Below are 25288 nucleotides of genomic sequence, written 5' to 3' on the forward strand. Positions count from 1 at the left end.
TAGTTGTCAATAAAGGCGAGTCCCGGCTCCGTAATAGTTGTCAATAAGGCAAGTCCCGGACCGGGATTTGCCTTTATTGACAACTATCACGGGGCTGGGACTTGCCTTTATTGTCAACTAATACGGGACCGGGACTTGCCTTTATTGACAACTATCACGGACCGGGACTTGCCCTTATTGACAACTACCACGGACCGGGACTTGCCTTTATTGACAACTATTACGGAGCTGGGACTTGCCCTTACGGAGCCGGGACTTGCCTTTATTGACAACTACCACGGACCGGGACTTGCCCTTATTGACAACTACCACGGACCGGGACTTGCCTTTATTGACAACTATTACGGAGCCGGGACTTGCCTTTATTGTCAACTATTATCGGACCGGGACTTGCCTTTATTGACAACTATAACGGACCGGGACTTGCCCTTATTGCCAACTACCACGGACCGGGACTTGCCTTTATTGACAACTATTACGGAGCCGGGACTTGCCCTTACGGAGCCGGGACTTGCCTTTATTGACAACTATCACGGAGCCGGGACTTGCCCTTACGGAGCAGTGACTTGCCTTTATTGACAACTATCACGGAGCCGGGACTAGCCTTTATTGTCAACTATTATCGGACCGGGACTTGCCTTTATTGACAACTATCACGGAGCCGGGACTTGCCTTTATTGACAACTATTACGGAGCCGGGACTTGCCCTTACGGAGCAGTGACTTGCCTTTATTGACAACTATCGTGGAGCCGGGTCTAGCCTTTATTGTCAACTATTATCGGACCGGGACTTGCCTTTATTGACAACTATCACGGACCGGGACTTGCCTTTATTGACAACTATTACGGAGCAGTGACTTGCCTTTATTGACAACTATTACGGAGCCAGGACTTGCCTTTATTGACAACTATTACCGAGCCGGGACTTGCCTTTATTGACAACTATTACGGAGCAGTGACTTGCCTTTATTGTCAACTATTACGGAGCCAGGACTTGCCTTTATTGACAACTATTACGGAGCCGGGACTTGCCTTTATTGACAACTATTACGGACCGGGACTTGCCTTTATTGACAACTATTACGGAGCCGGGACTTGCCTTTATTGACAACTATTACGGAGCCGGGACTTGCCTTTATTGACAACTATTACGGAGCCGGGACTTGCCTTTATTGACAACTATTACGGAGCCGGGACTTGCCTTTATTGACAACTATTACGGAGCCGGGACTTGCCTTTATCGACAACTATTACGGAGCCGGGACTTGCCTTTATTGTCAACTACGGAGCCGGGGCTTGCCTTCAGTGACAACTATTACGGAACCGGGACTTGCCTTTATTGACAACTATCACGGGACTGGGACTTGCCTTCATTGACAACTATTACGGAGCCGGGACTTGCCATTATTGACAACTATTAAGGGAACATCGACCTTGTCACGGGGGGGGGGGGGGGGGGTCATCAAACTCACACTTGATTCGGTAGAGCCAAGGAATACGTACAACACAGACTGATATTGCACGAGAGGTTTAGCCAAGTAATACCCTGATTGACACTGACATCTGTAGCCAGGCAGACCTAACTATTACGAGGGGGTTTAATGGAACTCGCACTTGATTCGGTACAGCCAAGCAATAGGCATAACACACACTGATATTGCACGAGAGGTTTAGCCAAGTAATACCCTGATTCACACTCACATATTTAGCCAGGCAGACCTAACTGGCATAACTAGAGGGTTTAATCAAACTCACACTTGATTCGGTAGAGCCAAGCAATACGTACAACACAGACTGATATTGCACGAGAGGTTTAGCCAAGTAATACCCTCATTCACACTCACATATTTAGCCAGGCAGACCTAACTGACATAACTAGAGGGTTTAATCAAACTCACACTTGATTCGGTAGAGCCAAGCAATACGTACAGCACCGACTGATATTGCACGAGAGGTTTAGCCAAGTAATACCCTCATTCACACTCACATCTGTAGCCAGGCAGACCTAACTGACATCACTAGAGGGTTTAATCAAACTCACACTTGATTCGGTAGAGCCAAGCAATACGTACAACACCGACTGATACTGCACGAGAGGTGAAGCAAAGCAAGTAAAACCCTTACGTATTGTATGTCAGCTTTTATGTGGGAGGGCGCCAGAAGTAATGGAGGCCTTAGTCGTTACCACTATTGACCACTATTTGCCACTATTGACCACTATTGGCCACTACTGACAACTATTGACCTATATTGACCCATAGTGACCACTAATTGACAAAACTGACCACTATTGACCAATGTTGGGCACTATTAACCACTATTGACCACCACTGTCCACTAGTGGCCACTACTGACCACTGTTGACCACTGTTGATCACTATTGGCTACTATTTGCCACTAAGGACAACGTTTGGCGACTTTTGACCACCCATGACCACTATTGACTAAAATCTAAAAATGCAAACAAAAGCAAGTCTAACAAGCTCAAGCTAGCTCTATTCCACAGAAATCAGCATAGGGAAATCTTTTTTTTATTTTTAAGTCAAGAAGGGTATTGTGTAATATAAGATATTAGAGACTAAATGTTAGTCTACGCCCGATGGAATCTGTTTCGTCGGATAATTGAGACTGGTTAATTTTCTGGCGTTGACGTTTTGTATTTACACAGTCACCGAGAAACAAATAGCTTTGAAGTGTCTTCATTCAACGCGGTAGTAATTCAGAAAGCTATATTTACACCTGTATTTCACAATGAACACCTAACAGAGCATGTTAAGTCTGGCACATACCACATCGCTATTCCTTGACATCAGCATGGCAGAGGCATTCGTTATCTGTCAAATGTAATCTCGGTGCAAAAGACAGAAGAGACAGAAAATGTCAGAGATTCCTGACATAAATACCACACACATTACAAAGGTCGCAGAACAACACGTATTGAGTTGCTGCTACATTCGCCGAAATCACAGGTGTTGCCACGAATACCATAGGTTGAGTAGGTTAGTTACCCAGATGACGAAAATAAACACACCAAAATAGACTGTGAACGACTCCGACTGAGATCGTGTTCCCCTGCTGAACGCCTTCTGGCAAAGCCCCTCATCCCTCATTACCGTCGTCAATAATTAGCCAATAAATGATTCCACTGAAAGAAGTCTTGGTACCCCACAATGGACAAGCTGGGAGCATCTCTCTCGTGTGGCAATTAGACACTGAGATGTAGGTGGGTTTCCTGTGATGTGCATGACCCATGACAACTTCCAATTCTCTGGCTCCACAGAGCCGGAGTCTGTGCCTGGACATTAAGTAGCACATCCTTTGCAATTAGAAAAACCTCAAGGCTAAAGATAAAATCAGAACATTGTTTAATTTGATCATGTGTTTGCGGGGCGTTCTGACATCAAGTGAGTTTTGCAGTTAAATAGCACTTGGGTACTTGATTATCAATGAAAATTAAGAATGTTGGGTGCTTCATAAACCATTGCGTGGACTGGGTTCCAGATGTGTGACCGTAGCCGGTATGCATGTGATAGGGCTTGGACGGGTAACTCGGGTACTCGGTTCGGGTGGGTACTGAGTAGGCCCCGGGTACCCACAGGACTACCCGGACGCGTGCTTAGTCACGTGATATATTGTTTAATGACAAAAGGTATCTAAAACTCTACGTTTAAACTACAAGTCACTTATGTTCGCAGTTCTACCTGACTACTTATCCCATTCCTTCTGACTTTTATATGTTTCAATAAAAATAAAACTTCACTCAACTTCAGTGTATTCACCAGATCGTTACATACATGTATCTAAACATATTTTACCAGAGCTACGGTCAATTTTTTCCCAATCGCACAATTTGTACCTATCTCTTGAGACCTACAGCGGGTACCCGGGTAGGGTCGGGTAATGGGGGATGGGGTGGGGGGTGGGGGGTGTAATAAATTTGGCATCGCCCCGGCCCTAGGGTGCGAGGGAAAGGGAAACTCGTGGAGATTATGGGCCAGAATACTATAGGTCCCTAGCAACCTAAACTGGATCGGGTGGTCAGACTGAGTAACATGTTCGAGTTCATGTCATCGTATCCTAATTGTGTTTATCACTGTATCGTCTGGCCCAGACTGGATTTATTTACAAACTGCAGCCATTCAGCTGGAATATTTCAATCGCGTAAATATGACAAACCTGATCTGAAAGAAATCCCCTATACCACTATTAAAATTATAACGCCTTATCAATGATGGCCAACCTTCCTTACAACCGATCTCATCCTTGGTTCGAATCCACGATTCATTGATACGCCTCGGTTTACCAGCCTGTACTCCGTACTCGCTGGTTTTACCAAAGTGACCGGTTACGCTGACACTTATACAGTGCTGCTTTAAACGTAACTTCGGATAAATCATCTTAATGAGAGAGAAAAAGCAAAACTAGCGCAGTTCTTGCGTGTTGGGTATGGCGCCACAAACAAAACATGACCCGCGGAGCTAACAGTGAGTGAGTGAGTGAGTGAGTATGGTTTTAAGCTGCTTTTAGCAATATTCCAGCAATATCACGGCGGGGGACACCAGAAATGGGCTTCACACATTGTACCCATGTCGGGAATCGAACCCGGGTCTTCGGCGTGACGAGCGAACGCTTTAACCACTAGGCTACCCGACCGCCCCGCGGAGCTACCAGAACTCATTAACATGGCGGATTATGACCTACGAGGAATTGTCGTGCGACAGATAATGCGCAATTCGATAAGTGTCGAAAAGATTATATATATTTTATATATTACTCATTGACATGTTGAGAGAAAAAATGAAGAAAAAACGTGTGAAATTTCAACGCTCCAGAGACACTTCACAGATGACGTAATGTAATTAATGTGTGACGTCATGACAATGGCTGTCGTCATATCGTATATTTTTCTAAACCATGGCTTCTATAGACCAATCAGCATTAAGAATCGCTAAAATGCACACGTGCAAATATCGGACTACCGATAACACACTAACATTCTACCTTCATGGGTAAATGTACTTGTAGTCTTGTAGTATATAATGTTGGTCTTTTTATGTAGACCCGTGAGGATCCGGGTTAGAATTGGTCTTCAGCAACCCATGCTTAAGAGGCCTGGTCGGATGGTCAGGCTCGTTGACATGTTTCATGCATGTCATCGTATCCCAATTGCGTATGATGTCAATCACTGGATTGCTCATGATGTCAATCACTGGATTGTCTGGTCCAGAGTCGATTATTTACAAACCGCCGTCATATAGTTGGAGTATTGCTGGGTGCTTCATTAAACAGCAAACAAACAGCATAACTACATTCAGCTGTTCTCTCGTCTTGATTGTTTAAATTAAAAGGAGCAATTCGTGTACAATGACATGACATGACAGGTTGGGACAGGTAAAATATGTCTGGCTTAAGGCGAGGTCCGGATAACACAGAATCCATTCGAGTCCATTCGAGACGCAAGTGATTTCAATAGCAGCTAACGATACCGTGCTTTGATAGCTCAAATAGCTCCTTGATCGAGCAATACCATACAGAGATGCTGTTAGGAGGCAATCATTCAATGTTCACGTTGCTCAATACGATGTTTGCACCAAATTAAACGAAAGGGGGACAAGATTAAGAAAATATCAGTATTAATCACTCACTATCTTAGAAACTAGCTACGCACAAACCACCCAATTTTCGTATGGGGGCACGGGTGGCCCAGTCGGCTAAGGCGCCACGATTCGCTGTGCATAAACCTATGATTGTGGGTTCGAATCCCGGTTCGACCCGATTATGTTTCTAGTTTTGTCAGCACCATACCCGTGCTTGGGGTTTTCACCGAAGTGGTAAACGTCTGAGACCTGCATCACTTCGGGCTTTCCTCCCACATTAAGCTGACTCGCAGCGATATAACTGGAATACTGTTAAAAGCGGCGTTAAACTCAACTCACTCAATTGCACACTCATTTTCGTATGGCCGGTCCCTTGTGAGTATCAAGAATTGTGTTATCCGGCGCCCCACAATTGGAATGGGCATTACTTTGAAATTAGGTGAGGTGAAATTGGGTTTAACGTCGCGTCCAAGATTATTGCACTTATATAGCGACGTGCATGCACGTGTGTTTGTGTGTGTGGCTGCTTGTACTAGACCGGACTGATGCCGATTTATAGTGCTAGCTCACTGAGATACCATGCCGCAGTTTAACATGAATATCCAACTCAGACACAGTATACTGACTCCGAGCCGACCAGTCCTTGTTTTAGCCCCTTAATGCCGAGCGCCAAACAGGGTAACAACAAGTACCGTCTTTTAATGTCTTTTGTTATGACGCGGCCGGGGATCGAACCCCGGACCTTCCGCTGTCCGGGCGGACGCTCTACCACTAGACCACGGAGGCGGTCACTTTGAAATTACCTACCTCATGAGTACACCATTGTCGGTGTTGTAAACACACGTGGTACATGGACATAATGTAGCAGCCACATGTGTCAGCGTCAAATAAACACTAAGTCTTCCAGTCGCTGAGAGACAGGCGCTGTCGAGCTTGAATCTCACAATAGGACACAACCATCAATACATCCTGCCTCCATTAACACATTAACCAATCAGGTTCAAAGAGCAATGCATCGACATCAAGGTTCATTGCTTTCTATTATCGAGAGATCAAAACGTCCACACTGTATGTATATACCCTTTGATCAGAAGACTTAACTGAAATAGCTTTAATGGAACCCGGTTGTCATTCAACCTTTTATTGTTATATTTCATGACTTACCAAGTCGGAGAGGAACTTAGAGTGGATTGTGTTGTATGGAACTCTCTCACGCTCCCTGACAACAACAGTAATAATGTCAGCCTTATATGCACTCGAAGCAGCATGAGTATAATTCTTTTCGAATGATGTCACCATACCTAGTATTGGGTGATCTGTATGTGTTGGTCATTTAGCTTTGAATACAATATAGCCATCATGATTATTTTCTAAATTTATTTAAAAGTGAAATGCCATCTTCATTTTTACATTACCAGATCGTGTGGACATTCTGGGTGAGTAGGTTGTTGTTGTTGTTTACTGTTTAACGCCGTACTCAGCAATATTCCGGCTATGTGACGTTGATGTGTAAATAATCTAGTGTGGACCAGAGAATCCAGTGATTGACATCAAGAACGTCGATCTACGCAACTGGGATACGATGACATGTATCAACCAAGTCAGCGAGCCTGACCACCCGATCCGGTTAGTCGCCTGTTACGACAAGCAAGGGTTGCTGAAGACCTATTCAAGTCCGAAAAATTCACGGGTAGAGTGAGTAGGTATTGAAATTGAGGGGGGCATGAAAAAATGACAGCTCGTTGGTTGAAATTTAGTTCACGAAAAAACGACACGGTTCTATTATTTTAAATAAATAAAACATGTTAGTATACATATCCCATATGCGTGGATCGATGCTCATGTTATCGATCACTGGATTGTCTGGTCCAGACTCGATTATTTACAGACTGCCGTCATATAACTAGAATATTGCTGAGAGCGGCGTCAGAGAACAAACAAACAAACTGTAATAGTAAACGTATCGATTCCGTCTTTTTTGGAGTCACCTGCCTTCCGTTATGACACATTATCAGAGCAGGCCAAACTAGCAAAACGTTTGATGTTCCATTGTGCAAAACCTAGCCATACACACAAAGGCGACATCTGATGGTAGGGGAAACTTATGAAGAAACGACATAAAACGTCCATGGAATGACGACGGCCATACATAACGTTTAAAAGGTTCAAAGCGCGTTTCTTGCCACAACAGATTCATTTCAGGGCCCACTTGCATAAAGCGATCTTAGAACTACAACTATTGTAAGCCTATGTTAAAGTATGGGAGTTATGATAATCTTAGCGCTAAGATCGCTTTGGGCAAGATGGCCCAGGTCAGTAATAGGCAGGATACGATCTATCAATTGTCTGGCGTTTACTTCTTTAATCGGCAAGTGTTTTATGCCATTTGTTTTGAAAAATAACTTCGGCAATGACTTCAAAGCAATTATTAACTTGAGGTTTGTCGGATGCCAGCGATGTGTCTTTCCTTGTACGGAGTTGCATGTTTTTGTGTTGGAAAAGATTTGGCATTATTCATTCATGGTTTTACTTTCTTCCTCAGAGAAAGGAGCGGCGTAGCAGCTGACACCTTTATCCGTTTATTGGCAATTTCACTGGCGTGAGAAAACATGATGTAATACCCTTCACCTTAATTGTGATATTGGATGCTTTGTTCGGGACAAAGAGGCAGTAAAAACTATTGTTTTACAGACGGAAGCTATGTTTTTCTTGATTCAAAAAGTATTTGACAGTTTAAACTTCCCTGTTTCACTTGTGGAGCTGTGTAGTCAGCAGGGGAATTTTGGTTAGTTGTTATCGTATATGAAATGAATCTATACGCAGTAAACTACGGTTATTACGAACTCAAAGAGATCACAAATTTTAGTTCGTTATAACCGAAGTTTGTTTAAAGCATATATACAGCACATGGCCGAGACAAAGACATAAGTTCGTTATAAGGGTGTTCGTTATAAGCGTAGTTTACTGTACCAGTAAACAATGAACGTCTTGGTATATAATGCATTCACCAGCATGTGCAAGTGTTCAATGTTTGTTTCCAATACCCAGAAGACCCGACTATAATGAGAATCGGATAGCCACAAAATATGACCCAGATGTTGGTCGCGTGGATCGTTGCTCGTGCTATCAGGCACATGTTTGTCTGGCCAGGTCTCGAGTCTTGTCATCTATTATTATAAACATATAGTTTTCGATTGTTTAGAGAAATGCCTCCGTGGTTTGCCGGGAGAGCGGCGAGTCAGTGGTTCGACCCCCCTGGTAGCGTCGTACCAAAGTACATTCAACTTTTGAACTTGCTACCCTGCCTGCCCATAAAACAAGAACTGAGTACGGTATTCATGTTAAACTGCGACATGGTATGAAAGTGGGCTAGCACTTTAACACTAGCATTACTCCTGACTAGTATAAGTCGAAACACACACACAATCACACACGCACGCGCACACATGCAAACGCACACATAGGTGCATGAACACTGCCAAATAAGTGCAATAATTTTGAATGTAAAACATGATGTAATACCCTTCATCATGAACGTGGGGGCTTTCATCCATGCTTGATAAACCTATCTATACTTGTACGTGGGGGTTTTCATCCATGCTTGATAAACCTGTCTATACTTGTACGTGGGGGCTTTCATCCATACTTGATAAACCTGTCTATACTTGTACGTGGGGGCTTTCATCCATGCTTGATAAACCTGTCTATACTTGTACGTGGGGGCTTTCATCCATACTTGATAAACCTGTCTATACTTGTACGTGGGGGCTTCCATCCATGCTGGATAAACCTATCTATACTTGTACGTGGGGGCTTTCATCCATGCTTGATAAACCTATCTATACTTGTACGTGGGGGCTTCCATCCATGCTTGATAAACCTGTCTATACTTGTACGTGGGGGCTTCCATCCATGCTTGATACACCTGTCTATACTTGTACGTGGGGGCTTTCATCCATACTTGATAAACCTATCTATACTTGTACGTGGGGGCTTTCATCCATGCTCCATAAACCTATCTATACTTGTACGTGGGGGCTTTCATCCATACTTGATAAACCTATCTATACTTGTACGTGGGGGCTTTCATCCATGCTTGATAAACCTATCTATACTTGTACGTGGGGGCTTTCATCCATACTTGATAAACCTATCTATACTTGTACGTGGGGGCTTTCATCCATGCTTGATAAACCTATCTATACTTGTACGTGGGGGCTTCCATCCATGCTCCATAAACCTATCTATACTTGTACGTGGGGGCTTTCATCCATGCTTGATACACCTTTCTATACTTGTACGTGGGGGCTTTCATCCATGCTTGATAAACCTGTCTATACTTGTACGTTGGGCTTTCACACATGCTTGATAAACCTGTCTATACTTGTACGTGGGGGCTTTCATCCATGCTTGATACACCTGTCTATACTTGTACGTGGGGGCTTTCACACATGCTTGATAAACCTATCTATACTTGTACGTGGGGGCTTTCATCCATGCTCCATAAACCTGTCTATACTTGTACGTGGGGGCTTTCATCCATGCTTGATAAACCTATCTATACTTGTACGTGGGGGCTTCTACCATGCTTGATAAACCTGTCTATACTTGTACGTGGGGGCTTTCATCCATGCTTGATAAACCTGTCTATACTTGTACGTGGGGGCTTTCATCCATGCTTGATACACCTGTCTATACTTGTACGTTGGGCTTTCACACATGCTTGATAAACCTATCTATACTTGTACGTGGGGGCTTTCATCCATGCTCCATAAACCTGTCTATACTTGTACGTGGGGGCTTTCATCCATGCTTGATAAACCTATCTATACTTGTACGTGGGGGCTTCTACCATGCTTGATAAACCTGTCTATACTTGTACGTGGGGGCTTTCATCCATGCTTGATAAACCTGTCTATACTTGTACGTGGGGGCTTTCACACATGCTTGATCAACCTGTCTATACTTGTACGTGGGGGCTTTCATCCTTGCTCCATAAACCTGTCTATACTTGTACGTGGGGGCTTTCATCCATGCTTGATAAACCTATCTATACTTGTACGTGGGGGCTTCTACCATGCTTGATAAACCTGTCTATACTTGTACGTGGGGGCTTTCATCCATGCTTGATAAACCTGTCTATACTTGTACGTGGGGGCTTTCATCCATGCTTGATACACCTGTCTATACTTGTACGTGGGGGCTTTCATCCATGATTGATAAACCTGTCTATACTTGTACGTGGGGCTTCCATACATGCTTGTTACACCTGTCTATACTTGTACGTGGGGGCTTCCATACATGCTCCATAAACCTGTCTACACTTGTACGTGGGGTCTTTCATCCATGCTTGATACACCTGTCTATACTTGTACGTAGGGGCTTTCATCCATGCTTGATAAACCTGTCTATACTTGTACGTGGGGGCTTTCATCCATGCTTGATACCCCTGTCTATACTTGTACGTAGGGGCTTTCATCCATGCTTGATAAACCTGTCTATAATTGTACGGGGGGATTTTCATCCATGCTCCATAAACCTGTCTATACTTGTACGTGGGGCTTCCATCCATGCTCCATAAACCTATCTATACTTGTACGTGAGGGCTTTCATCCATGCTCCATAAACCTGTCTATACTTGTACGTGGGGGCTTTCATCCATGCTTGATAAACCTGTCTATAATTGTACGGGGGGATTTTCATCCATGCTCCATAAACCTGTCTATACTTGTACGTGGGGCTTCCATCCATGCTCCATAAACCTATCTATACTTGTACGTGGGGGCTTTCATCCATGCTTGATAAACCTGTCTATACTTGTACGTGGGGGCTTCCATCCATGATTGATAAACCTGTCTATAATTGTACGGGGGGATTTCACACATGCTTGATAAACCTGTCTATACTTGTACATGGGGGCTTTCGTCCATGCTCCATAAACCTGTCTATACTTGTACGTAGGGGCTTTCATCCATGCTTGATAAACCTGTCTATAATTGTACGGGGGGATTTTCATCCATGCTCCATAAACCTGTCTATACTTGTACGTAGGGGCTTTCATCCATGCTTGATAAACCTGTCTATAATTGTACGGGGGGATTTTCATCCATGCTCCATAAACCTGTCTATACTTGTACGTGGGGCTTCTACCATGCTTGATGCACCTGTCTATACTTGTATGTTGGGACTTTCAACCATGCTTGATAAACCTGTCTATACTTGTACGTAGGGGCTTCTACCATGCTTGATAAACCTGTCTATACTTGTATGTTGGGACTTTCTACCATGCTTGATAAACCTGTCTATACTTGTACATTTCTGTGTGTACGTGGGGCTTTCACCCATGCTTGATAAACTTCTATATACTTGTTCGCGGGGGCTTTCATCCAGGCTTGATAAACCTGTCTATACTTGTACGTGGGGGCTTTCATCCATGCTCCATAAACCTGTCTATACCTTTAGCTGTCTATAAAACAGTTGACTGACTCCCCGTTAGAGAGAGAAGCATATCTTGAAGAAAGAAGGAAACATTATTCTGTCTGAATCCCCTTCCCTCGGGACATTAAATGTACATTCTCGATGAAAATTTGCCTTATGTATTATATTTACTATACAGTATCTTTCAGTTTTCAAATAACATTGGAAACAATGTCAGTCTAGTTCCTATTATTTGTCCTGTGTTTATTACCATATTTATAGATTCACCATTGAAGGCAGTCGGTACAGTCGAACATACAATCAGTGTTACCAACTTAGTCCTGGAGTCTACAGTGCATTAATGTATTCTGTTTTCGCCGTCTACTTGAACATCAGGATCAAAGGCAATAAAAGGGACAGTCTCGGGGGCGCCGCGACACGCCTGTAACATATGTACCAGATTTGAAGCATGTCTGATTAGTTCGCAAACGCCTTATTTGTCAGGGTTGACGTCAGTACCATGAAGGTTTCACAAGCACGCCAAAGTCAAATCCAATAGAATTCGACAGATACCACAATTTGCTAACCTTTGTATTGATTTCTCTGTCCGTGTACTTTTGCAGTGGAATGTTTCGCAAATGTCTGGATCAGCTGAGCGTTGGTCCAGTCGTGTCAGGCTCCGGATTTGCTTTGAAGAGTTGCATCCCTTAGGTGTGCCAGAAAGCTATGATCGCTAGTTAGAATCCCATATTTTCCGGAATTAAACGTTTAGGTTTTTCAGCACCATATCTTATGGGTTCCACCCAAGTTATGAACGTTTAAAACCTGCATCACTTCGGGATTTCCTTTTTCAACTCATCCATCAAAAACGAATTGTTCGATAGACATTACTTAGACGTTGACGGATGACAAAGTAGACACAATTTATGGATACAGTAATTAAAGAAGTTGTGACGCCGAAATTATGTCTACTTTGCTATCAATCAAAGGTACGAAACAATGTGCTGCTTGGCAAACGACGTTAAGACAGCACTCAAGGCACAACTACAGCCCCGTAAAAGGAGATCTTTGTCGATGTGGTCGAGTAAATGGTCGTTTTTGCTCTTAATTTTAAACATATACACCTTTTATTCTTTGAATAAATTCATAACGGTTTTGCATTTATCAATCTGTCATCCCCATTTTCATATTTTTGGTTTCAGCAAAGAGGAATACGTCAAATGCATATGTCACTTCAGGCATCCATATTACACAAAGCTAACACGCCATCGAATTACTGAAATACAGGGAAGAGCTCAACCCATTCACCCCCTCATTGTATTCGCATGGTACGATTTGTTTGTTTTGTTTGTTCAACGTCTCGCTCTGCGGCATTCCAGCTATATGACGACAGTCTGTAAATAATCAAGTCCGGACAAGACAATTTAGTGCTTGGCGCCATGAGAATCGATCTACGCAATTGGGATATGATGACATGCATCCACCACACGATCCCGTTAGTTGCCTCTTCCGACAATCATTGGTTTGCTGAATATCAATTTTAACCCGGATCTTCACAGATCTACGTCATAAGAAGACAAGCATATCACATTAGTAATACGCGAAAAGCTAAACATAAATTTCAAAACAAAACACAAAACATTTCAAAATACCAAATATATACAGATAATACAAGAAAAACCCAACTTAATACAGATGTACAAATTACCCTTTCATAGAAATGGTAAGACATCACGGTGGGTCGATGTACTCCGTGTTATTTCCTGTAGAAACACCTGTCTTAATAATGTATGGCCTGATGACTCGACGCTAAAGGATTGGCCCACCAGAACGACTGATTACAACAGGCAGTTGAGGTACAGCAGCGTAAGGGCAGGTGCTTCATCCCGTGTCGAGTGATGGCACACTACCAAAACAGACAATACTTTAGAGGTCATGTTACACGAAGGGGCTATTTTCATAACCTTAGACAATTTACACTTTCTTCCATGGTTAAAGATCAGGAAACTTTACAGACGCTTGTCCACACCTTCCTCTGGTAAACATTATCTATAACGTTTGTCTGTTTGTCTGTTATTTAACGCCGCACTCAGCAATGTTCCAGCTGTATGACGGCGGTCTGTAAATAATCGAGTCTGAACTAGGCAATCCAGTGATTGTCATTATGCGCATTATCTATAGCGGAACACTCCGAGAGGTCACCTTATTTACATTATAGGAGCCGAGTAGTTTTGTTTCTGTTTTTGTACTTTTTACCTTTAATTCTTTGTGTTTATGAACACTGTGAAAATGTTAACGCGTTGTAAACAATGTATCATCCATCTGTCATGTATCATCCACAATGCATCATCCATCCCGTCGTGTATCATCCCTCGTGTATCATTACTCGTGTATCATCCATCCCTCGTGTATCATCCGCCATGTATCATCCATCTGTCATGTATCATCCGCAATGTATCATCTATCCGCCGTGTATCATCCCTCGTGTATCATCCATCTGTCATGTATCATCAATCCATCATGAATCATTCCTCGTCTATCATCACTCGTGTATCATCCATTCCTCGTCTATCATCACTTGTGTATCATCCATCCCACGTGTATCCTTCGTCATATATCATCCATCTGTCATGTATAATCCGTCATGTATCATTCATCTGTCTAGTATCACCCATCCTTCGTGTGTCATCCGTCATGTATCATCCGTCATGTATCATCCACCTGTCATGTATCCTCCTTCTTGTATCATCCACCTGTCATGTATCCTCCTTCATGTATCATCCACCTGTCATGTATCCTCCTTCATGTATCATCCACCTGTCATGTATCATCCGTCATGTTTCATCCGTCAGTCATGTATCATCGATCCCTCATGTATCATCCATCCGTCGTGTATCATCCATCTCTCGTGTAACATCCATCCCACGTGTATCATCTGTCATGTATCATCCGTCATGTATCATCCACCTGTCATGTATCCTCCTTCATGTATCATCCACCTGTCATGTATCATCCGTCATGTTTCATCCGTCAGTCATGTATCATCGATCCCTCATGTATCATCCATCCGTCGTGTATCATCCATCTCTCGTGTAACATCCATCCCACGTGTATCATCTGTCATGTATCATACATCAGTCTTGTATCATCCCTCGGTTATCATCCGTCGTGAATCATCCGTCGTGTATCATCCATCATGTATCATCCATCTGTCATGTATCATCCATCTGTCATGCATCATCCATCTGTCGTGTATTATCCATCCGTTATGTATCATCCCTCGTGTATCATCCATCATGCATCATCTATCTGTTATGTATCATCCATCATGTATCATCCATTTGAAACGTATCATCCATCCGTCGTGTATCATCCGTCACGTGTCTTCCATCTGTCATGTATCATCGATCCGTCTTATATCATCCCTCATGTATCACCCGTCGTGAATCATCCTTCGTGTATCATCCATAATGTGTCATCCATCTGTCGTGTATCACCCATCCGTCATGTATCATCCCTCGTGTATCATCCATCATGTATCATCCATCTGTCATGTATCATCCATCCATCATGTATCATCCACTTGTCACGTATCATCCATCCATCGTATATTATCCCTCGTGTATCATCCGTCATGTATCTTCCATCTGTCATGTATCATCCATCCGTCATGTATCCTCCATCTGTCATGTATCATCCATCCATCATGTATCATCCACTTGTCACGTATCATCCATCCATCGTATATTATCCCTCGTGTATCATCCGTCATGTATCTTCCATCTGTCATGTATCATCCATCCGTCATGTATCATCCATATGTCATGTATCATCCATCCGTCATGTATTACCCACCTGTCATTCATCCTCCCTCGTGTATCATCTGCCGTGTATCATCCATCTGTCTTGTATTACCCATCCGTCATGTATTATCAATCCGCCGTGTAATATCCATCCGTCATGTATCACCCATCTGTCATGCATCATCCCTCGTGTATCATCAATGCCTCGTGTATCATCCATCCCTATAATCCGCCGTGTACCACTCACTCGTCGTGTATCATCTATCATGTATCATCTGTTGTGTAGCATCAATCCGTCATGTATCATCCAACTGTCGTTTTTCATTAGTCGTGTACCAATCATCTGTCATGTATCATCTGTCATCTATCAACCATCTGTCATGTATCATCTGTTATCTATCAACCATCTGTCATGTATCATCGGGCATCTATCAACCATCTGTAATGTATCATCTGTCATATATCAACCATCTGTCATGCATCATCTGTCATCTATCAACCATCTGTAATGTATCATCTGTCATCTATCAACGATCTGTCATGTATCATCTGTTATCTATCAACCATCTGTCATGTATCATCGGGCATCTATCAACCATCTGTCATGTATCATCTGTCATCTATCAACCATCCGTCATGCATCATCTGTTATCTATCAACCATTTGTCATGCATCATCTGTCATCTATCAACCATCTGTCATGCATCATCTGTCATCTATCAACCATCTGTCATGCATCATCTGTCATCTATCAACCATTTGTCATGTATCATCTGTCATCTATCAACCATCTGTCATGTATCATCTGTTATCTATCAATCATCTGTCATGTATCATCTGTCATCTATCAACCATCTGTCATGTATCATCTGTTATCTATCAATCATCCCTCATGCATCATCTGTCATCTATCAACCATCTGTCATGTATCATTTGTCATCTATCAACCATCTGTCATGTATCATCTGTTATCTATCAATCATCCGACATGTATCATCTGTTATCTATCAACCATCTGTCATGTATCATCTGTCATCTATCAACCATCTGTCATGTATCATCTGTCATCTATCAACCATCTGTCATGTATCATCTGTCATATATCAACCATCTGTCATGTATCATCTGTCATCTATCAACCATCCATCATGTATCATCTGTTATCTATCAACCATCTGTCATCTATCAACCATCTGTCATGTATCATCTGTTATCTATCAACCATCTGTCATGTATCATCTGTCATCTATCAACCATCCATCATGTATCATCTGTCATCTATCAACCATCCGCCATGTATCATTTGTCATCTATCAACCATCTGTCATGTATCATCTGTCATCTATCAACCATCTGTCATGTATCATCTGTCATCTATCAACCATCTGTCATGTATCATCTGTCATCTATCAACCATCTGTCATGTATCATCTGTTATCTATCAACCATTTGTCATGTATCATCTGTCATCTATCAATCATCCATCATGTATCATCTGTCATCTATCAATCATCCGCCATCAACCATCTATTATGTATCAACCATCTGTCATGTATCATCCGTCGTGTATCATCCATCTGTCGTTTTCCATCAATCGTGTACCAATCACCATTCATGTATCATTCATCCCTCGTTTTTCACCCCCACCCTCCAACATGTTTGATCTGACAGATGGTGTGAGACAGGTGACATGCGGCAACTAAAGCGTTCACGAACATTAATAATCACTCTCTGGCGAGAAAAGGTTCGTTTAATCACGATGTTATCGAGAGCGCATTCGTCCGTTTGTTCATGCGCGTATTAACTATCCGATCAGTTGTTTTAGGACAAAATTATAAGAAACCATTTACCATCACGAAAATCTACATATACAAATATGAACCTCTAAGCTGTTTGACGCTTATTTATTAGTTTTATACGCGTTGGTTGACAGTACAAGAAACACATGAAGAACGCTAAAGGAAATATGTCTGTAAAGACAACCACAGCTTAATCCTGTTGCAACATTCAACATCAGCTGGGGGTGACAAGATTAAGCAACCTATTAACGGCAGACATGACTTCTTTGAACTTGGAATGGAAAGGGAGTCTCAAGGATCAAAACACGTTACAAAGGATGCTTGCGCTAATCTACCTATTTGTCTGAGCACGACTCGAAGACTCGGGGCCCTCTGGCATAGCACCATGACTGGAGTATACATTTATCAAGATAAATACCACAAAGGCACCGAGCAGCTGAAAGTGCCACCTGCTGGTCTCATGTGAAATCCATGTATAAATAGCTGGTTATTTAAAGACGTTGACAGAATGAGTACATTGCCATTCGTGTATATACGTAAATCGTAGTGGAGAACACTTGACCCCTTGACCAGATGAAGAACTTGAAGTGCCATACATTATTTAGTCTTCTATTTCCAGTTAAGTAATGCCCTATGTGATTCCAGGTTAGCATGGGTCATGGAAACCTATGACTGTCGTCAGGTCGGGTGGTCAAACTCGGTGACCTGGTTCATTCCATGTCTTCCTTCCCACACTGCGTGGGACGTTGTTCGTGATATCAATGACGGATATGTTTGTCCAGAGTCAGGCAGGTGTACAGGCTGCCGTCAACTACCTGGAGTATTATAGACATCATCTGACGTACTTCTGGTATAGCTGACGCAGAATTACAAGCCAACAAGAAGTCACCATCCAACTCTGATCAACATAGAAATTCAGAATTCAGAATTCTAATTAACAATTAGAAAGACATGTGTCAAGCGATACAGAAACAGGGCTGATTATTTTAAACCAAAAGCAATATGACAAGATCCGACATCTCGATTAAAATTTCCATTGTGAAAATATCTTGACTAGAATATAATCATTGAAAAAAATCAAAACATTCTTATCGAGCTACATAGTTGCATATTTAAATTTCGAAATATAGTCGAACCTCCTTGTGTCGAACTTGCATGTGTCGAATTTTCGGTTGTCTCAAAGCCAACTTCAGATCCCTGCGAATTCCTTCTATATTTATTATTATTTATACTCTGATCTGTCGAACTAGATATATCGGTTGCCTCTAACTCTGTTGGGAATCCCAAGTATACACATTAAGCATCAAAGGTGCAAGGTGAAAAAAAGGGTTATCTATTTTTGATTATCAACTTTGAAATTTAGTATGAAAACAAACATGACTAGATAACACGTAACAATCTCTCAAAACATGATCTTTGGTTTTCGGAAATTCACTTTGTAGGTTGCTCTTATCCCGGATAATTCAATTGTTTTCCAGGTCCCCACGAGTCCGACGCAACGAGGTTCGACTGTATTATGAGATTATTACATTTTAAAAGTTTATTTCTATAGCATACACAGTAGAAAGATCGACTGCTCCCATATTGGTGCTCTAAGTCTTTGGACTTATTCCCACGGGCGTGTTTGAGACAAGGACGGCTTCTAAGCTGAGAAAAAAAGATGAAAGCTTGAATGTCAAAGAAAATTATTATCCTCAACGGCTTTTGCCGTTTCTATTTTCATTGCACTTGTTGGTTGTCCACCCAAGCTTAATGTTTCCTTGTATCAGCTTCATAGTCATGTCTACCACCACACACGCTCTTGTCCCTTGTAATTGTTCACTACAGGTGCTTCTTAGCAAAATCCTCATTCTCTGATTATATCAAGGAATTTGTATTTTCGTGATGACTCATCTGATTTCGACTCTATTTCAAGCTGAATTAACTGACATTATATAAATGTATTTTCTCTGAAATAATCATAGACCGGTCATGAAATAAGGTTGTTTCTTTAGTTGCCACTGACTGTGAGAAAAGATGGCATATGTATTCTGTTACAATAGTTTTACATTTGCTGCAATTGTATTCCGCCTACGCGTGAAACAGACACAATTGAATTTTATACAGCTGGGGAATTTCTGTTTCTGCATGGCCGAAATATATTATTGTCGATTTGTCAGACTTTTACACGAATGTATAACTGTCAAACGAAGCACCACTGCTATCAATTTACATCCACCAATCAGAAATCTCCATGTCACCCTTTTTAACGTGAGTCAGTGAATAGGGTTTAACTCCGCTTGGAAAAGTATTCCGGTTATATCGCTGCGTGTAAGCTTTCTTTAAAGTACGAGTTTATAATTTTAACAACAACAGCGATTGTTTCCCCCCCCCCCCCCCCCCCCCCCCAAATGAAACTAATCCACACTCGGAAATTGTCTATTTAGAGAAATACGATAATAGATATAATCAAACCCCTTTGAAATGATTTTTAAATAAATGGTCAGCCGTTATTTTCAGTCGTTGAAATATTAGGGTCAGTCTGTTCAGATTGGTTTTCTTTTTTCTTCTGAAAAGCCGCCCGACAACTATCCGACCAAAGATAAGTTAAACACAAAAGTGCAAAGTTGCACCTCAATCTTCAACATTGGTTCAATTCTACCTTGTTATATCTATCCAGTTACATCAATCTATTGGAACTCATTTCATTTGGCCTTTCATCGTCCGCACTAAAAGCCATACTTGTCTCGTCCACAGGGAACACTACAATTAAACACACTAGATTTTGGCCAAAAACTGGTAGGCACAGTTAACACCATGAGAGGCAGACGACAGGCGGATACAGCAGTCTGGCAAACTAGTAAAGCAGAAACATCATCCTGGCAGGTTCAGTATGGTCGTAAGTGCTCTCTGCTGTAAAGATCCTGTCTGGTCGAATTCGTCAATAGCACACTTCGCTAAACAATTTGGTCAGCTTGTTTGACAGCTGAATTCAAAGCCGATGATTAAGAGCTGTTAACGATCGCATGACTGTCGCGGAAAGAATGACAGATTTCAACATCAAGCACTTCTAGATCTTCCTATTAACTCTGAAACTCAAATGCCGCCAATCCTTATTAAGATCTGAGGTTAACAGAGGAACAATAGTATTGACGTTGACACCTTTCATACTTTCCACATTCTACTATGGCACTGAAGAATGGTTGATTGTGATTGTTCATAACCAGGTCTCTAATTCTATACCTTTTCACACAAAATTCTTGTGATCCATGGAGAGCCTACGCAATGATGCATATAACAATAATTATTACTGTCAAGACCATTAGAATTGTACACGTTCAATATCGGAATATTTTGAGTGTGTTTGTCACCCACAGGTCACATCAGCTCCTCAAGCATGATAAAATCTATCCCAGAATACATTTACATAAGTAAAACATACACTACCACTGTCACAAAAGTGTCTCTTGTCCCATGACACTTAAGGGAAGTGATTTAGTTCTGTCTGATGGGCATGAGTCCGGACAAGTACACACACACACAGACACACACACACTCACGCACGCACGCACGCACGCACGCACGCACGCATGCACGCACACACACACACACACACACAACCATGCACGTCGATATATTAGTGAAATAATCCCGAACGCAACGTTAAACCCCATTTGGCCTGGCGTAACATCCATACACAAAATTGGCCTTTCGTGAACGTCAGTACTTTCGACGTCAGCTTTGCTTTATTTACTCAGATCATTAAAGGTGATATATGAAGGTTGAATGCATGACACAGTCGACGTTTACAAGAAGGTTGATACATTGCACGGTTACCGCTAAGTATGCAACACTGTTACATACAATAGATCAGTGATACCTTTTTGAGTTTTCTAAGTAATAATAGCGTACACGTACACGTTAGAATTGGTCTTCGGCAACCCATGCTTGCCCTAAGACGCGACTTATGGGCTCACTGACTTGGTTGCTGCAGGCCATCGCATCCATTGTGTAAATCGATGCTCATGATGTCAATCACTGGATTGTCTGATCAGGCTCGATTATTTACAAACCGACTTCCCATAGTTGGAATATTGCTGAATGCGGAATTAAACTACAAACATACAAACATGCAAACAGGTGATAAGTGAATTGACCTTAAGTAATATTCCAATATATGCTGATATTAATACATCACGGAGGTAAGTGTCAGACGTGGGCTTTACACCTGGGAACACTGTGGGGTAGTCAGGACCAATGACATAACGACAATGTTGTTCTGGTCTGTCAGTAATACTCTACCAGCCGGTTTTGATAGGGTGACAGTGAGGTGAGGTGAAATTGGGTTTAACGTCGCGTCCAAGATTGTTGCACTTATATAGCGACGTGCATGTGCGTGTGTGTGGCTGCTTGTACTTGTCCGGACTGATGCCGATTTATAGTGCTAGATCATTGAGATACCATGCCACAGTTTAACATGAATACCCCACTCAGACACAGTATACGACAGACACAGAGCCGACCAGTCCTTGTTTTAGCCCCTGGATGTCAGACGAGGTAACAACAAGTACCATCTTTTAACGTCTTTTGGTATGACGCGGCCGGGGATCGAACCCGGACCTTCCGCTCTCCGGGCGGACGCTCTACCACTAGACATCAGTGAGATTAAATCAATTGTATAACAACCTCCGATTGATTGGCAATGTCGTTAGGTAACTCTGGAATGCCAATTCAGACCTAAATATTCTACAGTTGATAAACCTAGGATTTTCGAAAATAACTTCATTCTAGTTCGGGTTTCTTGTCGCCTTTTACGGCAAGCATGGGTTGCTGAAGACCTATTCTACCCCGGATCTTCACGGGTCCCAGTCAATGTTTCATCATGGGGTAGAAAATTAAGCACTATATAACGCCGTTGGTCCAGTGCCGCGCAACCGAAATTCTTACACAATGTTCATTTTGTTAATGTTTATGAAAAATCAATGTAAGTGGTAATGTGTTCTAGTGGTAATGTTCTGAATCAATATTTTCCAACCTTTTGTTCAGACTTTCCTTGCCATATATCTTGTCGCCGCCGTGTGAAATCCGAATTACGTACGTCAGTTTCTTATGGCGAACTGGATACAAGGTGTGCCGTTGTATTAGGTTGTACCGTGTGAATGCCCTATAAGCCCCGAGGACAGCACATATTATTAGTGAGTGAGTGAGTGAGTGAGTATGGTTTTACCCCCTTTTAGCAATATTCCAGCAATACTAGGTCAGGGACAACAGAAACGGGCTTGATATGTTGTATCCATGTCGGGAATCGAACCCGGGCCGAGGCGTGACGAGCGAACGCTTAAACCACTATGCTACCTCACCGCCGTATCATAACCTTTCAGCGAATCAATCTAAATAATACACAGACATTTAAGTATCCTTCGATTCATGTTCGTTGCAAAATAGCAACGCAAAAAGTGAAATGAAAAGTCCAGGGTATATAGTCAACAGCATACTGTACTGACAAACGCTAGACCCACAACACAACCTTAAACTGTTGCATTTTAACTTTATGCAATGACTTAATAGTCATATGCACTTGATACATGTCCTAATCACGCAAGGCATCACATGTTGCTGGCATGACGCATTGACAACCGTGACAATAGCTTGAAATTATCACAATTAGTTGCAGTGCACGTTGACATTTTCAATAAACTGATCACACATATTTATATTACAATATATCACATTTATTTACGACGCCATCGAGTACGCAAGATGCCGAATTGATGAGTTGTCGGCGTGTTCATCCTTAAAATATATCAACACAAAAGCTATATTAATGATGGCTGATGCAAATAATGTGGACTTGCATGCACGTCTTTTGTAGTTATGGGGTTGTAACATAATTCCTCGTGACAAAGTATTCATATTAATTATAGGTTCTTCCATAACACTGCAAACACGAAAATGTCGTTTGGCATTGGACGGAAAAACAATAAAAAATTCATTAAAATTGATTAATTGGTGAGCGTCCAGAAAGCGTCTGGAAAAGTGTCGAGTTTGTCAAGCGTAAAATAGACGGTAAAGCGGTGCTTTTCGATCCGCCTTGTTAACTGCCAGTCACATTGCGCCGATTATTTGATGCACGTGATGGCCAAGGTTTCCTTCAGGAAGCAGTAGGTTACTATTTCTGGCTACGGTTTATGTTTTATCAGATATCTTTCTCGCGCAGTGCTGATACATTAGTTTTAGGACATGTGAACTGTCAGTGGATTTCAGACACGCGCCATATGTTAAACTAAACCATGTTACCAAGTTTGTTGACATCACATATTCCTCCGCCATGAACAATCGGACAATGCATTTGGTTACATTAGTAAATGAAAGCAAATCTTAAGAAACATGAGATGTTGCTAAAAGTGATTAGAATGGACTATTTCATAATTGAGTCTTTTAGCTCCTTACACTCAATATTGTGTTTGTTATTGTATGTAATAATTGAAATTATCTTTCCTCGAGATCAAAAATCCCAACCACTCTGTACAGCCCCCTGACCACTCTCCGACCTCCCATAACAAATACGGCATTGGTCAGTAGTTCCAGACCTTGAAGTGTGTAGTTAAAAACAAATAGTAATTTTGCTACGGTGAACAGTGGAACCATACACAGGGCGTCGTCTATTTTCGCCAACAGCGCAGTTCGCCTTCAGTGTTATCAAAACAATTGCATGCACAGCTTTATGAACCCGTGCAATCTCATTTAAAATCAGATCTTAGTTCTCGCTATCGCTCAAACAAAGATCTGAGGACATCCCATTAAGGGTCACGTCAGAGCGACCTTTCATCCAACCAATCAGAGCGTCGCTTACCAGATCATGAAAGTGACTGTCGGAATGTGTTTTCTAATCATGCAACCACAAAACACTTAACATGGGGTATTCCGAACGACAGTTACGGGTTTTATGATTATATCCATGCAATCAAGGCCATATATAAGCCATTCTAGAATGTTCTTTAATCGAGAATACGTCAAAATATGTTTCGAAGCGTAGTCGCCAGTTTGAAACTAGTGTCGTAAAGCTCGAGAAAGCTGCCTTCTGATTGGCTAATGACGATTTCTTGTCAGTCATTTCATTGGTCGGTCAAAATTCGCGAAAGGTCGTTCTGACGTGACCCGTACTGGGATGTCCTCAGATCTTTGTTTAGCAGTAGCGAGAAATAAGATCTGATTTTAATGAGATTGTAATACGTCACAGTGTTTCATTGTTGACAAACATACGACACAATTTATTTACATGACGTCATCTGAACACTAGACTGCCTTCAATGACATTTGTCGGTAGGGCTGACATTCCGTACGTTTTTCTACATGTTCTATCTGAAAATGTCAATGAGTAATATACAGAATATCCTACTGGACACTTGCAGTGACGGATTATCTGTCCCTAGTGGTGAGGTGAGATTGGAACCCGTGCGTCATGTACTCCCCCTACAGTGCAGTTCTCCAACCGTGATGTCAAAACAACTTTATGCGCAACTTTAAGCACTAGTGCGTCGTCTACTTTCACCTAAAGTGCAGTTCGCCAACAGTGTTTTCAAAAGAGATTACTGCACCGGTGATTTATGTATTTCAAGTTTACCCTTCCAGTTACATTGCAAACTCACGCAGGGAGCCGGTAGACAAAGAGTTATTACGAGTGGATCAATAA

The sequence above is a fragment of the Haliotis cracherodii genome, unplaced genomic scaffold (assembly GCF_022045235.1).
Source record: "Haliotis cracherodii isolate W230 unplaced genomic scaffold, xgHalCrac1.p SCAF_7, whole genome shotgun sequence".
In the NCBI taxonomy this organism is placed as follows: Eukaryota; Metazoa; Mollusca; class Gastropoda; order Lepetellida; family Haliotidae; genus Haliotis; species Haliotis cracherodii.